Source organism: Nipponia nippon, unplaced genomic scaffold (assembly GCF_047370975.1).
Source record: "Nipponia nippon isolate SJK-2023a ecotype South Korea unplaced genomic scaffold, ASM4737097v1 scaffold_10, whole genome shotgun sequence".
Taxonomy (NCBI): Eukaryota; Metazoa; Chordata; class Aves; order Pelecaniformes; family Threskiornithidae; genus Nipponia; species Nipponia nippon.
The window spans coordinates 14,454,371-14,470,188 of NW_028262291.1; the positions used below are offsets into that span (position 1 = coordinate 14,454,371).

Here is a 15,818-nt window from a genome sequence, read left to right on the forward strand (position 1 = left end):
AGGGATGGAGCACCTCTCCTATGAGGACAGGCTGAGAGAGCTGGGGTTGTTTAGCCTGGAGAAGAGAAGGCTCCAGGGAGACCTTATAGCGGCCTTCCAGTACCTGAAGGGGGCCTACAGGAAAGATGGGGAGGGACTCTTTACCAGGGAGTGCAGTGATCGGACAAGCGATAACAGTTTTAAACTGAAAGAGGGTAGATTTATATTAGATATTAGGAAGAAATCCTTTACTGTGAGGGTGGTGAGACACTGAAACAAGTTGCTCAGAGAAGTTGTGGGTGACGCCTCCCCGGAAGTGTTCAAGGTCAGGTTGAATGGGCCTTTCAGGAACCTGGTCTAGTGGAAGGTGTCTCTGCCCATGGCAGGGGGGTTGGAACCAGATGATCTTTAAGGTCCCTTCCAACCCAAACCATTCTATGATTCTATGAATTGTTCAAAATAACTTTCAGGTTTTCAGTAAGGAAACAGAAAGCAAACATTTCTAAGGCTACCTTCAGAGCTCTAGGACCAATGCCTTCCATCCATGAAGTGCTGGGCACCATGTTGTCTTTCACAACTGTTAAGTACTTTGCTGCTTGCCCAGTGGGGAAAGATTGAAATGATGCTAAAACCTTTATGAAACTGGAAGAAGAAAATAATTGTTTATATTTGGGATTAATCGATATTTTGACAGATGTTTGCCAAAAGTTGAAAGTTGAGACTTGAAATAGAAGCAGGAGAAATTCAGAATTTTTATACTGCAGAAATTGTATTGATTCTAATTGTTTCTCTGCCAAATCAGGATGACAAACATACAGAACTTTATGGAACATATGGACATGTGAGATGAAAAATATGGAAGTCCATAATGGGTTATTTTTTTATAATGCAAACTGCATTTCTCATCCAAAAAAACCCCCAACACTTGACAAAATATTTCTAGTAAGGAAGATGCGTTTAAAAAAAAAAATTGGAAAGTAAGACCCATTGCTGCCTGTTCAGGAACTTAATTATTTCAAGGACTATTCACATCAAATTTTACTTCTAGAGCTTCATGTGGCCCCTGTACAGCTGAGAAGAGGTGTTCTGAGAACATTGAGTTTGAGGTATGAGACCTGTGAAGAGCCTTTCAATATGTTTAATATTGTGTTCAGATGTTGTTTATTAAGAAATAGAACTCCAAATAGGGCTGTCAGGAAAAGAATGGATCCACCTATTGTGTTTCTCTTCCTAGAGTGTCTAAAGTTTCACAGATACTGGGTGATTTATTCCTCAGAGTCAAAGGCAGGGAAATTATGTCATTCAGTCACAAAAAGTGAGTCTTGGCCAAAATTGCACAGGTATGTTCCTTTTTATTCATCTAGCCAATGATCTCTTGCCTCTTATATTCTATAGGTGATAGGAATCTGTAGGTTTTGATGCCATCTGTTCATCTGGCCTTAAGTTCAAGTTAAGTTCTGGTTTTGACTGAATTTTGGGCAGCAAATCATTTGGCTGCATGCCAGTTCAATGAAACATTTCCTGTTTGGTTGTCTTTCTTAGATATGAATCCCTCAAGTGAATGATTCCTAGGGTGTGACTTCTGTGAATTAACCTGAATAAAGGTTATTTGCTCTTGTCTCATTCTGGTCTATACTTTTTTTTAACTGTCTCAGTTCTTGTTATGTTTCTACTTCATATCCGCATGGCTTCTGCACTTTGTTACCACGTCTGTTATTAGGGCCTGTCCTCACAAGATTTGCTTCCCTTTTTCATTTTTTTTTTTTATAGCACCTTGACTCTTCAAGAATCAGCAATCCATTTGTAAGTATGCACAACTCTAAGACTGTGCTCAAGTTCATAATTAGTCATAAAATCATGTTTAAGTACAAGTGCTTTAAATGCTTTGTCTAATCAGTGATTCTATATGTCCTTACACTGTTTACACATCTACTGTAAATGCTGAATTCTTTCTATTTCATGGTTTCCTACAGTGTCTGCTGCTGACAATCAAGGGCTGCTTCTGTGTTTTTCTGGCTTTTCCCACCTACATCTGCAAACTGAACTTCCTGTCTGACAAGCAGTCCATGCAAAGTAGAAAACAACGGTTTTATTTCCTCTTTGTAGTTTACAGGCTACTAACTGTGCATAGACCTTGCCCTGCTAATTTGAATCCTATGTTCCCTATAATCAGTTTTATTTGGATGATTTCAGGAACTTGTATGTTGTGGCTCTTTTAAAGCATTCAGATAAAGACTGTAAGAAACTCTAGGGGAAAAAAAGCATGTTATCTGTAATACAAGAGACAGAGCTGAAGATTTTCAGAGTTCCAAGTTCAGTGTGCTTACATGGTTCTATAAATTGCTGCTCTATGAATTTTTACAAACCATTCAAGAATGGAATGCTTGTTGCAGAATTGAAAATGTTTTTTGAAAAAACTCTTTTTGCAGTAAGCTGTAGGAATACAGTACTACAGAAGAAAGAAAGGTGCTCTGCCAATAATGCAATCAAGTTACTTTCTGGTGAAAAGGAATAAATTCAGTTATTGCGTAACTCAAGGCACTAATGATGCCTTATTTAATGACCTTGCATTCTTTTAATTTCACTCAGTTACCCTGTAACAACTCAGCAAAGAATTTTATAGCTTCAGAAAGGGAGCTTACCATACTGTGAAGTATTTCTGATTTTAGTGATTTATATTCCACGTGTAACCAAACTGAAAGCTGGGTTGTTTGTTGGGGGTTTTGATGGTGGTAGTTAAAACAGATTTGTGTATCCATATGGTCCTTCTGGGAAGGGTTTTCAGATATGCTAGTTGACTGGATCCAAAGGATGATGTTAGTAAAGTAGCAACTATTGATTTGCCATCATTTGGTGGCATTCATGAGGAATACGAACTCAACAGATTTTTATTTTTCTCTTTGAATCCTTGCGTAAAATATCTCTGTTCCTATATTCAGGATGTTAAAATGTAGGTCAGCAGTTTAGCTCACAGGCAGTAAAAATAATTGCATTTCACTTGTACTTTATGCATTTTTGGGGTGTGCAAGTCTGCCAGAATGCAAGATTTTTCCTAACCTTTTCATTCTGATAGTTTTATCACTATATCTTTATATTCAGTTGTATAACATGCTGTAGAAACATATTATACTACTTCCCAGAGCTATGCTATAAAATATTTTATGTTGAACTGTAGAAGTCACAAAAGAATTTTGGCTTTTAACCTGAAGGAAATTTGAGTTTGTCCATTATAGTAATTGTGAAGTTATGATGACTTTAAAATGTGAACAAATTGATGAATTTAAACAATCCGTTCAACTTGCCTTGCTAGACCTTTTTTCATTAAAGTTGGTATTTCATATTTGCAGTTTGCTGTTAGTTGGGAACTTTTTTAAATGATCAAGCACAATCTTTCATCCTTAAAGGCAGTCAAGAATTTATCCTGAATCCCTCTTGTCAGGGTCAGCAGCATGTTTCATAGTAGGTGGCACACAAGCACTGTAAAGGGGTCAAGCTAGGGCTGGTATAGCCTTTACCATTGAAGTTGTTTGGCTGATTATTTGCAGAACGCATATTTTTGAAATGTGGGAGTCTATAGGAAAGACTCTTCTGTTTTTGTGTATTAGAGAAATAGCAGTTCCCACCTCCCTGATGAATATATTGTTTTTGGGACTTCCTTTTCTGGAAGGACCCTCAAATTAATGTCTTTAACAGTGACAGAACTTGCCTGAATGCTAGGGTACCTTATCTGCCAGACATAGGTGTTGGTTTCTGTCTATATCCTCACAAGTATTGCATGAAACTTTAATTGTGACATTAAACCAGTAACCCTGTCAAATTTACACCCCGTAGCTATCTCTTCTAGGCATTGTTTTATGGCTTTGACTCCATGGTTTGTGCTCCTCTGCAAATTTTCCCTGGTACTAGCAAGATCTTTTCAAAGAATTCATATGTTGTTTGTGGTCAGTTATGTTTACTTGCGTTCAAGTCTTCATCATACTTGTTTGTCTGTAACATATTTCAGAAGGGATGCTGATCAGGTTTGCACAAATTCTACCACCCCTATTGGATGTCTGTGCTCTGTTTTCAGAAGACAATCTTGCTAGTTATTTCTGTGTTTAAGATTGTCTTGTACGTGGGAGTTGTCTTCCTTGTTTGTAAATCTAACATTGTGAAAGAGGCATTAATTGACATGAATCTGCTTTGTGAAGTCTTCTAGTAATGTAGATGGATTCTTGGACGTTTGGGATATATGTGTATTTATATTGTCATCTTAGTTTTTTTACTTTAAGTCAAAATTTTATTTTGGTATTTGCCTATTATTATAATGATTTACACTTTATACCTGTTTTAGCATTAACAGTCTTCCCTTTTAGTTCACAGGTGGTGTTCCATATGCTCCTCCCTCCCCTCCCCGCCAAAAAAAAAAATTCAAAACCTGAAACTGTTTACTTTTGGTACAATCTTAAGTATCTAGACATCTCACTTATTTACTGTATCTTTACTGTCTATATTTGCCACAAAGGCTTAGGAAAAACCTCCTAAAACCTACCATAAAAGTTAAATAACTCTTTTGATTGAGGAGTTGTTGTTCAATAATGTTATGTCATGTAATAATGTTTCAGCTGTGGGTAGCTGGTAGGAGCCACGTTCTTGGCTTCTGTATTGTTTGTGTGAGCTTCCTGGCATCAAAGAATACTAAGCTTGAACTGCAAGCGTACTCTTTCTGAACCCAGTGTATTAGCTGGGGGGAAGGGAATATGCAGAAGGAACCTCTCCCAGCAATTGTATGGCTAAGAAGGAAAAAGGAATACAGAATAAGAAACAGTAGAGCATGAAAGGATTAGACCATCATGGTAACTTGGTATGTTTTGTGACACGCAAGATAAGGAGAAGTCAAACTTGCACTTAAGACTGGAGGAACTCGGAGGGCTGTTTCTCACAGAACTCAAGCCTGTATCTCGCAATCATGTCGCATGTGGTCACAGAGCAATGCTGTGTGCCTGGCAGTAATGCTGTGCTCAAGGGGTTGAGGCTGCTCTCAAACACTGTCTTCTGGGTGTAAGAAGCAGTGAGCCAGAAATGGTAGAGCTGGCATTGGCAGGTCAACCTGAAACTAACTGCATCTTTGTTCCTTTTCTGCTCCACAAGAGCATAGGAGTGCCTGAAACCCTCCCTGTGAACTGTTCAGCAAACTTTTTTGCTGCACTGGCTGCAGTTTTTGGCGTGCATCTTACAAAATTTTATTCTGGATTTGTTAGCAACTTTGTCACACACAGAAGGGTGCAAGTTGTAAACAGTACAGCTTACAAGGAAAACATAGTGCCTGCAATGTCTAATCTTTGACTTCATTACTTTCCAGGTTTTTTTGAACTTTGACAAATTACAGGAAAGACTGTGTCTTTGTTTTTCCATTTACAATATAGGGTTATCTGTTTTGCAAAACTATTGTGAGACCTTGACTTTCTATGCAGTTTTATGTGTATCAAGCAATCTGAATTTAGTGTTCTGCTGGCAAGAATAAAAATCCATACATCTGTCTCTCATTTTAGCATCTAGGCCATATTATTGTTGCTGTCATGTAAGGTAGCTGGAATTACTCTTGTTAGCCCTGGAAGGCAATTAAGGATGACATCCTGTCTGTTGACTTCAGTATATCCAAAATATCTTTCCTGTATAAAATGCAAGCTTTGTTGAAGCCTTCCAGGCACATTCACCTTCACTGTGCTAACCAAGAGGGAAAAGAATCAAGTGGCCCTTCTTAAAGGGAATACACCTCTTCCTGCAACTTGAAAACAGAGATCAAACTAATGAAGGCATCCTACTGCTCAAGAAAGCAGATTCACCGAATTTGTTATTGTCTTATTGTGAGAAAAGACAGTGTTGCCATCTGTCTTCAAAAGGGAAGTAAGGCTTGTTGAAGCTTTAATTTTGATTTGAGCATTATACATCATTCCTCCTGATTCTACCCTGGTTATACTGCTGATTAATCTTCTTGCCTTAGGCAAACCACTTTACCTTCCTGTCTTTCCTTCCTCCACCTCAGCTATGGGAAATGCAATGGAAGTCTTTATTAGGCTATCTCCATAAGCTGCTATTTTAATGATACTTATATAGCACTTGGTATGTATGACCTCATATGCCTTGTTATGCCTGATATGTGTGCATCCTCCCATTGCACTGTTGCAGGTTGGGAATGTTGAATATTGCCTAGCAGCTGCTTTCAGTAAATGTGAAGAGTAGGTTTCTGATCACAGAAACTAACTTGTTCCTTCCATGTGTTACATTTCACCGTCATTTTCACAGTGGTGCTGCCTGGCAAGTGAGTTCACTAAACTCTCTTTACAGCCATGGCTATAACAGCGGATGATGATTAATTACTCATACCTTGTTATTTCTGAGGTGTTTTCCCACAATCTGATTTTAAAAAATAAATCACTTAATTAAGGATATTTTAATGATCTTACTATGACTAGTCTTCTCAGTTATTTATTAGAAATACTAGTACCATATTGTGTTAAATACAATATTTGTCACTTCAGTTCACGTTTCCTGGGAATTTCTTCCTTACTTAATTGCCTGGTCTCTCTTAATCTGGTTCACTGCTTCCTGGGGATGGTGGGTGGATCTTGTAATCAGTTGTTCAGTAACCTGTAATGAGCAAATTTAAGAAAGCTAGCAGAAAAATGCTACAACTTTGTAAATGGTTTTTTGCTTTTTTCCCCCTTTTTGACAAATAGTATAGTGATCTTAAGAAATGTGCTGGTCTGACCCCATTTCTAGTCTCATTAAATTTGCTAGTGTCTGTTAGTGGTCAGATTTCTGAGCTCATATTAACCCTGAGGGATTTGGACTGATGGAGTGAAATGCATACAAGAGTTTAACGTTAAGCTGAAATGTGACTGTTAGCAGTGCCCCTTGATTCTTTTCGGTCCTTACAGTATTTTAGAGAATGTGATGAAGTATGTGTGTGTGTATATATATATATACATGTTATTTTATTTAGGGCAATATGCCTAAAGGACTATAGATATGCAATCTTTTACTTGTTTTTAAAGAAAAAACTTTTATTATGTTGCACTTATAGATTATGTTTCAGGTATTTGACTTTTGTATCTTGCCTTTTGTGGACACTTTATTGTTGAAGTTATTCCAAGGGTACAATGGAAACACAGGAAGCATCTATGTGAAGAACATGATATTCTGTCCAACTAAAGTTAATGGAAATATTTTTACACTATCTTAAATGGCAGCAGGACTGAGCTCAGAATAAAGATTAGACAGGAGCAAAACAGGGGAAAGCCGAAAAAACAAAGGAAAAAGGGGAGAACCAAGAAATGGTATCAAAGTAGATGGAGGTTATTCAATGGATGGCAAGATAGTTGAAAGCAAACTTTTGGGAAGTGCTACAGAGCAAAAATGTCTTGTTCCATATCAGCTGTGCACACATAAATGTTTGATTTTGGAATTTACCTACTTTGCATTTTGAAATGAACTTTGTAGATTCAATTTGAAACACATGATGCAGGAAGTAAGTTACTTTGCTTCAGCAATGAAAAATTGTTTTTGATACTACTTATGCAAGAATGGTAAATTAATTTGGCTTATCTGTACTTTAAAAATAAATAAATTGAAAAGTAAAGGATGTTATATGATTATGAATCTGTGGTTTCTAACTGGCCAGGAAGAAAACATTCACAGTGCAATATTCCATCAAATTTTTCATTTTCAAAAACATTCTGCTGAGTTCAGAGCACAAAGTATACTGCTAACTGGGAGAACTAAATGGTAACTTTTAACCATGTCTGTTTTATCCCAACACGCAGGCCTGCCAGTAGGGTCACTACACTAGCAATGAACAGAATGGTCTGACTTCTCTGAGAGTACTGCCAGTTTATGGCCAGAGAACCTCCGATATGCTCATCACAGAAGATTTCTACCTTCTTTGCCCTTGTAGCATAGCTGAGATACTTTGAAAAAGTAGCTAGAATGTTACCCTTTCTTTGGTGTAAATTTTTTTAATAATGTGAATGTCATTAAAGTTAGATTTTTTTTTTTTTTTAATTAGATTGGAATTAGAATTGTACCATCTTCATTGAGGGAAAACAGTTTATATGGGAAGAGGATGGTCTTTATTTAGTACGTAAAATTACTGTTTCAATGACTGTTCACTATTTCACCTTTGATTTCTGAGATTTAAGTAAATCATAGAATTGAGGAATAATTTGGTTTGGAAAGAATCAAATGAAATATGGTTCCATCTCCTGCTTGCAGCAGGCTCTTTCTTTCTGTTTAATACCTTTTTTTATGTTGATACCTTTCATATATTTATAGACTGTTTTTCCAAACTTTAGTCAAATTGGTTTTGATGTATTATGTGTTAGCTGACTTGCTTCTGGGATAAATGGGGGGGTGGTGGTGGTGGAATAAAAAGCAAAGGGCAGGAAAATACTGGAACTGGGAAGCAGTAAAATCAGCTAATGATACGTATTCAGATTCTTATTCTTATTTGTCAGGATCCCAAGGTAAGGGAGCCATAGTTGTCTGCAGGCTGGCTTATAGGCCAGGCTTGAATTCTGGGCCAGTGGCTTCAGAATTCAAGATCAGAGATTTCTGTGTTTTGTGTCATTGATGCAAAATTGACACTTTTTCCTTTACTTTGTGAATATTTTTTAAAAAATTGCCACTTCCAAAACTAACGCACTTAAATCCAATTGCTAAGGCTAAAATTTTCAGTATAAAATCTGACATGCTGGCCTGTCTTCAAGGCTTAAAGGATGAGACCTTGGCAGTGGCCTAGTGAATATTACAAGCATCCAGCCTGTGGCAGTTGAGTTCTTTACTGTCGGGTGTTTAAGTTGGGTTCCCAGTCTTGAGGATATCATTGAAGTCCTCAGGCTTCCAGATTTCTAGTAACAATATTTGTATGCTGCCATTGTTTAACATTTTCTTATAGTCCAGTGTACCCAGTGGGAAGTCAGGATGGAGAAATATGGCAGAAGAATGTCTCTTCGTAACATAATTTTTTTTTTTACGTTCTTTTGACAGAAACCTCTCTCAATAACAGTTCAGGCATAAAGCTAGTTTTTTCCATCTCATTTAAAAGCAAAGAAACTTTTTTTAAGCCTGTCAGAACTTCCCATGGCACAGTCCTGATGTGGAGGGGTAAGGACTGTGTTTATGTTGTGAGAGTGAATCAGGAAGTGATTAGATTGGGGCACTCCTGGTTTTGCTGGGTAGAGAGTCTAAACCCATATTGCTCTTGGCCGAAGTACCAGGAACCACCTGGAAAGAAATCAATGTGCTACTGCTAGGGGAAAAGAAGATATTTTTTTCCCCAAGCATTTTGTTCTGCTCTGAAGGGCTGGAATCGCGCAGAATGTTCTCTGTGATTCAACTGCTGGGTGAGAGGTTGACCTCAGTAATTTTGAAAAAGTATCTTTTTCTTGGTAAAGTGTGAAGACAGCCCAACTGAGTAAACTGTTACACAGCTGCCCTGCTGTACAATAGGAGGGTATTTCAAAGTGTGCCTTGGACTCAGCATTGTTCTACTGTAGTTGCAGTTGCTGCAAATGCAAGGCCTTCAGTAAATGTTCAAATTGAGCATTTTTTACTATTTAAATTGACACCTCAATATCAGTTTACCCACCTCTTCAACTGATCCCACAACTGAAAAAAACTAATTGGGATTTTTAATTTAAATGTCAGCTATGACATGAGAAGCTTGTTGTTTGCTCCAGCTCCTTAGTTTGGGTTGCATGAACCAATCCTCCACATCCCACCCACTGAACGCTTCCACACAGAGGGCCTTTAAGCCAGCAGAACACCTGTTAAGTGTAGTGTAGCATCCAAGAGTAGATGTGCCAGAAGACCAGGTGTGGCGGAGGTTTGCAGGCACACAGCATCACCAGTGCTTTGTGTGTGCTATAAGGACTATGGTAACAGGTGAAAGCTAAAGCAGACAGACAGTTGCTTTGTCTGCAGTAGGGTCAGAGACACGCTGCAGTTGCATCTACTCTCAGCCTTTGCTAGTGGCAGGTAGGATGAATCAGGCCCCATGTCTTCATGAGGTGAGAAACTGGAATAATAAAGCTTTATTACTCTCTTTATAATGGTAGACAAGAGTTCAAGTCACTTCTCCTGTTATCTTTGTGAACTTTCCAGCATCTGAAAATGATACCGTTTTCTGCTTTCAAATTTAATTTCAGTGTGTGTGTGTGTATGTGCTTGTGGGAGAAACAGGGAAGGTCTTTGGACAGTTCTGATGTTCTTTTTCAATTAAAATTTAGGACAGCATTTGGCTATCTGCTTTTTAATTTGACACAACATAGGGATATGTATGATATACATTGAGTACATGCTCTATTCACAGTGCAATAGCACAGAAAACTTGATTTCAGTTTGTTCTTCTAGCAAATCCGTGCAGCATCTTGTGTCTCCAGGAAAAAGGCTTAAAACTGCATTTGGAAGAAATAAAAATGGCTCCATGTGTTTCAAAAACTTACTGCCATTCTCTGTCTACCCTCTCTACTTCTATCTTTTGTGGGCGTTTTTTGAGTAATTCTTTCTCTTTGAGGGTTATAATTTATTTTTTACATATAACTCTCTCTCCTGCTGTCCTCCCAGTGTGTCTCAAGGAATGCTTTTGCCTCACTGCTCTTCCCATTTTGTACACATGATTCTTTTGACAATGACACTTGAGCTGAGATTTTCTTAGAATTGCTTACAAAGGTTACAAAGAAAACAAAACCTATGCGGGGAGGTCATCCCTCCATTTGTATTAGCTTTGTACCTACTTGGTGTCATGTCACTCTCTTTTTCCCCCTGCTCGGCATTCCATCTGGACCTCCCTCAATGTGTGTTTGTACATGGATACGTGCCCATGTTGTTCTAAAAGTATGCATATGTTGGAGGCCCATATGAAGAACAGGTGAAGCCACCCTTAACACTTTTCATATGCATCTACGCTGATTAACTGTTTCATACTCTGAAGAAATGCCTTTGGCAAATATGATCACCTAGGCATTAAGTAAATCAGGAAAGATAAAACTGATAAGCTCGAACATGCGTAATATTTCAGAAACGTAATACAGGAATCATACATGCTTTTTGCAGGTATATTAACCTTAGCTTTATTTGAACCTATATATAGCCTCCAATCACTCTTGCGCTGGAGTACAGCAGTGCTGCTTCCCAAATTAGGTCCTTAAGTAATCTATAACTAGAAGTGAGCTTAGTTATGTTTTATATCTCAAAGAGCTTTAACAGTGAAAACAGCCCATTATCATCAGAGGTCTGTATACATCCCTGCAGCTTGTTAGGACAAGTTTTTCTACTTCAAGCAGATAAATATGGTACAGATTAGCTAATTTACTATGGTTACATAAGAGAAGACATGTTAGGATTTCAGGCATTCTTTTATGTCAGAAATAGTCAAACTTTTTGCTAACAGGGAGCAAAGTGGTACTGATATTTGCCTTAACACTATTCTCCAGACTTTTTTTTCTGGGTGCCTGTGAAGCTGTGGTGCCTAGAATGCTGTCACTTTTAGGCACCTGTGCAAGGGGTAGGCAAGTGGTACACTGAGCCGCATACTGGTGAAGAGGCGTTCGAAGGCTATCCTAGCTAATACTAGTGTGACCCAAAGGTTATTTAGCATGACCTAGAGAATTCCTTTGAGAACCTCTCTTCTACAGTGTTCTCAAGAAATACAAAAGTAGAAAGTTGAATCAATCTTGTATGCAGATGCAAGATGATTATTTCACAACAGCTTAGGTCTGTGAATAAAACGAAGGGAAATACGGTGTTGTAGGACTGTTTATGAAGTCTTTGCATTTGTTTTTCTCAAAGCTGAAGCTGTGCACCAAATTGACAGAAATTCTGAGTACAGTTGACTGAGAAATGGTTCTTCTGTTTGAATATTTGAGATTTCAGATATATTTGTTTTACCTCTGCATAAAGATAGCGTTTCTTGTCTATTCCACACAAGTATTTGAATCCAGCAGAGGAAGGTCTTCCCTTCTCCCAGATAGCTTCTATTTCCTCAAAGTATCCCTTGAAGTGGGGACTTGAGCCTAAGTTCAGTATAAATGCCCTAATGTTTTTCTGCATAAACATGTATACATGTATTGATAGGCAAATGGTTCCAACAGAATCTATTGCATGAGGCTAACATGAGAACAGCAAACAGCTAGTGATTGGAATATGAAGTTAAAATGTGTTAATGGAAGCACTTCGTGGTCTGAGTCAGGAGATATTTGGCCTGTTATTAACCCACAGGTGCTGGGTTTTTGACTAGCATAGGTTGCATATATGTGCGCTCTTAATCGTGACTGCAAGTTAAGTCTGGTACATAAAAACTGATCTGACAAAAAAAAAAAAAAGTGGGGCGGGAGTCGGGGAAAAAAGAAACAAAAAAATTGCTCAAAAAATGGCCAGCCATTACTAGGTCTGATGCGTTAAACAGCATTTTGATATTTGGTCTGTAGTCTTATGGATCTTTTTTTCTTATGAAGTATTATGTTCATTTGATCTAAACTGTGTGTGTTTCTACAAGTGAGCATATTTACACAATATGGACAAAAGTAAGATAATGACTTAATTGGCATATGCCCTGCCATAGTTTCACTTCTGTTATCACCAGCCATCTTTCCAGGCAGCTGTGAAGTACAGGGAAGATTAGTTCCAGTAAGGTTATGCTTGATGGAAAATCCAACCATATATTTAATAGATCAAGGATGCAGTGAGACAAAGGGTGATATTCCCTGAATACAGCAAGAGGATACTGTCCCATCCCTCCCCAGTCTCACTAGGACCAATGACACTTCTATCAGCATTGCTCTTCAAAGCCTCACTATCCCACTTTGACCTGAATAGTTAAGTCTGGGATATCTCAAGTCTTCAAAACTTCTGAGTTCCTGTTAGATGTCTGGAGGGTTGAGGTGGTGGGAAAAGCTGGGGGGAGAAGAAAAAAGCAAAGGCATAAGCACACAACTGTTGTCAGTATGCATCTGGCAAAATACAGACAGAAGGTATTTAATGTTGTTTTCACTGATTCAATTATAGGAGTAAGTTTGCACCATGTAGCATGGACTTTTTTTTTTTAACTACTTCTACATAGAGAATTGAATGTAATTTAAAGGTGGGAGATTGTGGTGAGCTATTATTGTTTTGCTTGTGTCTTGTATTACACTGTTTCCAATGCCTGTTTTTTGACCAGCCGTAAATAGGTTCATTGGCATTTCTTTTCCATTGTCTTCTGGAAATGAGTTGCCTTTAGCTTTTGCGCATAGCAGTAGTGAGAAGCAGGAAAGCAGGGGCTCTTTCTTGTTTGGTTTGTTGCGGGTGGATGGGTTTTAATGCCTCTTTTATTGGTAACAAAGAACAAAGGTATCTGTCAGTGCCTTTTAAAGAGCACTTCTATTTAAACCATTAATCTCTGGAATATATTGAAGAGAAATGCTGTACCTTTCCCAAAATGGGAACTGCATAATTGGTTCTTGTCTCCTGATTTCAGGAGGAAGGTTGAGTTGCTTTGCTTTTGATGGATAATCTCTAGTCTAATAATGAATTTAGTTAAATGAAACGTTTGTGGGAGAGGGACACTGGAGAGAGAAACTCCATCTCCCTTCACGTTAGAGATGGCCCAAAATACACAGTTTTGGTCCTGTTTCAAATGTTTTCAGATTTAGGTTTGAGTCCTTCCAGAAAGAGGTGTCAGGTGAGAGGTGGAATCCGAATTGCACAGCCTTGTGCTTGCAGTCTGTGCCAAGTTAGTGCTGAGATTCCTGCCTGATTTTTGTATCAATGGCAGTTATAGAAAAGTACATTCTGCTTGAGAACTGATAGACTTTGAGAAACTATTGAGCATGTGCCTTGAAAATTTTATGAAGTGATGAAAATTCTTTAAGAAAGCTATATTGACATATTTTTTCACTCTGGAAAACAGTAGAACATAGAAATCACATAGAAAACTGGATCTACTTGCATTTGCTTCTCTATACAGTGAAGTGAGTTATCTTATTTTCCGGTTATATGATGGCAGCAGGAAAGGATTGTTAATCAGACACTTGACAAATACACAGAGCTTTTTTTCTTCCTCTGAAGACTTTACTGTCATAATAGAGACTGACAAAGGGAAAGTAAAAGAGAATATTCAATGAATATACACTTATTTTTTGTATATCAAACATGTATTTCCCATTTGTGAGGAAGTTCTGTTATCCTACAGTAATTTATATGAAGCAAATTTCTTTAGCTAAGGCTGGTGACTATAACAGACTTAATATTATGGAATATTTCCTTGCTTCCATTTCTGATACAGTTTCGCATCCAATTTCCTTGCACTACTGTGAGGTATCATAAAGCATTATAGCAGGACAAAAACCTAGTTCCACTTATCTTTTAATTGTTTTTTAATGCAAAATATTGTACTCGCATGAAATACCCATTTGTTTATGTTTGGTGCCAGAGGCTAATTCATTGAACCTGGGATGTATTATTGCAAAACAATGGTGTTCACTACACTTTCTCGCTCCTGTTAGCTGTTTCCCAGGTTCCTTTCATGGCCAGTAAGAGTTTATTAATGCTAAATAAATAATTAAGAAGGGATAATTGACTTATTTATCTGCAATGATACTAGAATTATTATTTTTCTTTTTTTTTTTCTGGAAAACATCATTGTTCTGTTTTTAATGCACTGCAGAATGTGGAGCCTGCATACCCTTATGAATCATGGATAACTCATTTGTGCCAGAGATTCACTGACAGTGACCCAAACCCTGCTCTCACTAAATGAAGAGGAATAAATAGATATGCTGTTTCATCCTCCTCACTAAGAAGGGGGAAAAAGAAGAGATCTTTTTTCTGTCTTCTCTTCTTGTCATCATTTGTAATATTCTCTCAGTCCCTGAAAAGCCACCTGGTTCTATCCTCCATGGTATATAATTCTTTTCACCCGCTCCCTTCTGAAGATGGAGATTGACACCTGTGCAATGGGGCTCTTGTCAGCAAGATTTGCTCTCTCCCTTGCTCCTCTTTTACATCTGAGATTACCAGAGCTGCTCTGAACAGCAGTAAGGTGAAAAGTCCTCACTAATGAATTATTTCCAAGGAATGAGCAATCTGTGGGACTCCTAACCCACTCATCTTTATTTTCACCAGGAAATCAGGCTGTGGTTGTTTCCTCACCTCATTGAGCATTTTGAAGAACCCTCCTGAACTCTTGTCTTTTTTCAGGTCTTGGAATCCAATTGCTTTGGATTTTATATTTTAATGAGACTGTTCTAGCTCGGGCATTCTTCAAACTTCAGCTGCTGTTCCTCATTCAAAAGTAACTTTATGGTAGTAAAAATAACCACTCATTTGCTTTCTCCTTTTGCTATTTAGCCTTCAGAACTCCTCTCAGGATTGCTTTGAAAAACTTAAATTTTTGCCTTTCTCCACTACATGTGTTATGGTAGCATCTGGAAGCTCCAGCCAAGATCGGAACGCTGTGCACAATGCTCAGTGCAAAAGCAAGAAAATGTCACTTCATATGCTAAGCAGAAGAGAGAGGCAGAGTCTAGCAGGAGAGAAGGATGACAGGAGGTGACAAAACTTGTCAGAATATTAGTAGGAAAGCAAAGAGTGGAGCCCAACTTTTTGAATTTCTACTCAAGGAGTCTGTCCACTAGATCACTCTGCTGCTCTGAGTATGTTTATTGTGGCTGGAGGGCCACAGAAGCTTGTACCAGTACTTAAGGGGGAACTACAAAGATGATGGAGACTCCCTTTTTACAAGGAGTCACATGGTGAGGACAAGGGGTAATGGGTATAAGTTACTCCCGGGAGATTCCAATTGGACACAAGAAGTAAAATTT

At 38.1% G+C, this 15,818-nt stretch overlaps 1 protein-coding gene across 1 annotated transcript in view; it reads left to right on the forward strand.

Annotated features, from left to right (window-relative positions):
- Positions 1 to 15,818, forward strand: part of INSC (INSC spindle orientation adaptor protein) — a 140,467-nt gene that overhangs the window by 41,440 nt on the left and 83,209 nt on the right. The gene's annotated exons all lie outside the window — the stretch shown is intronic.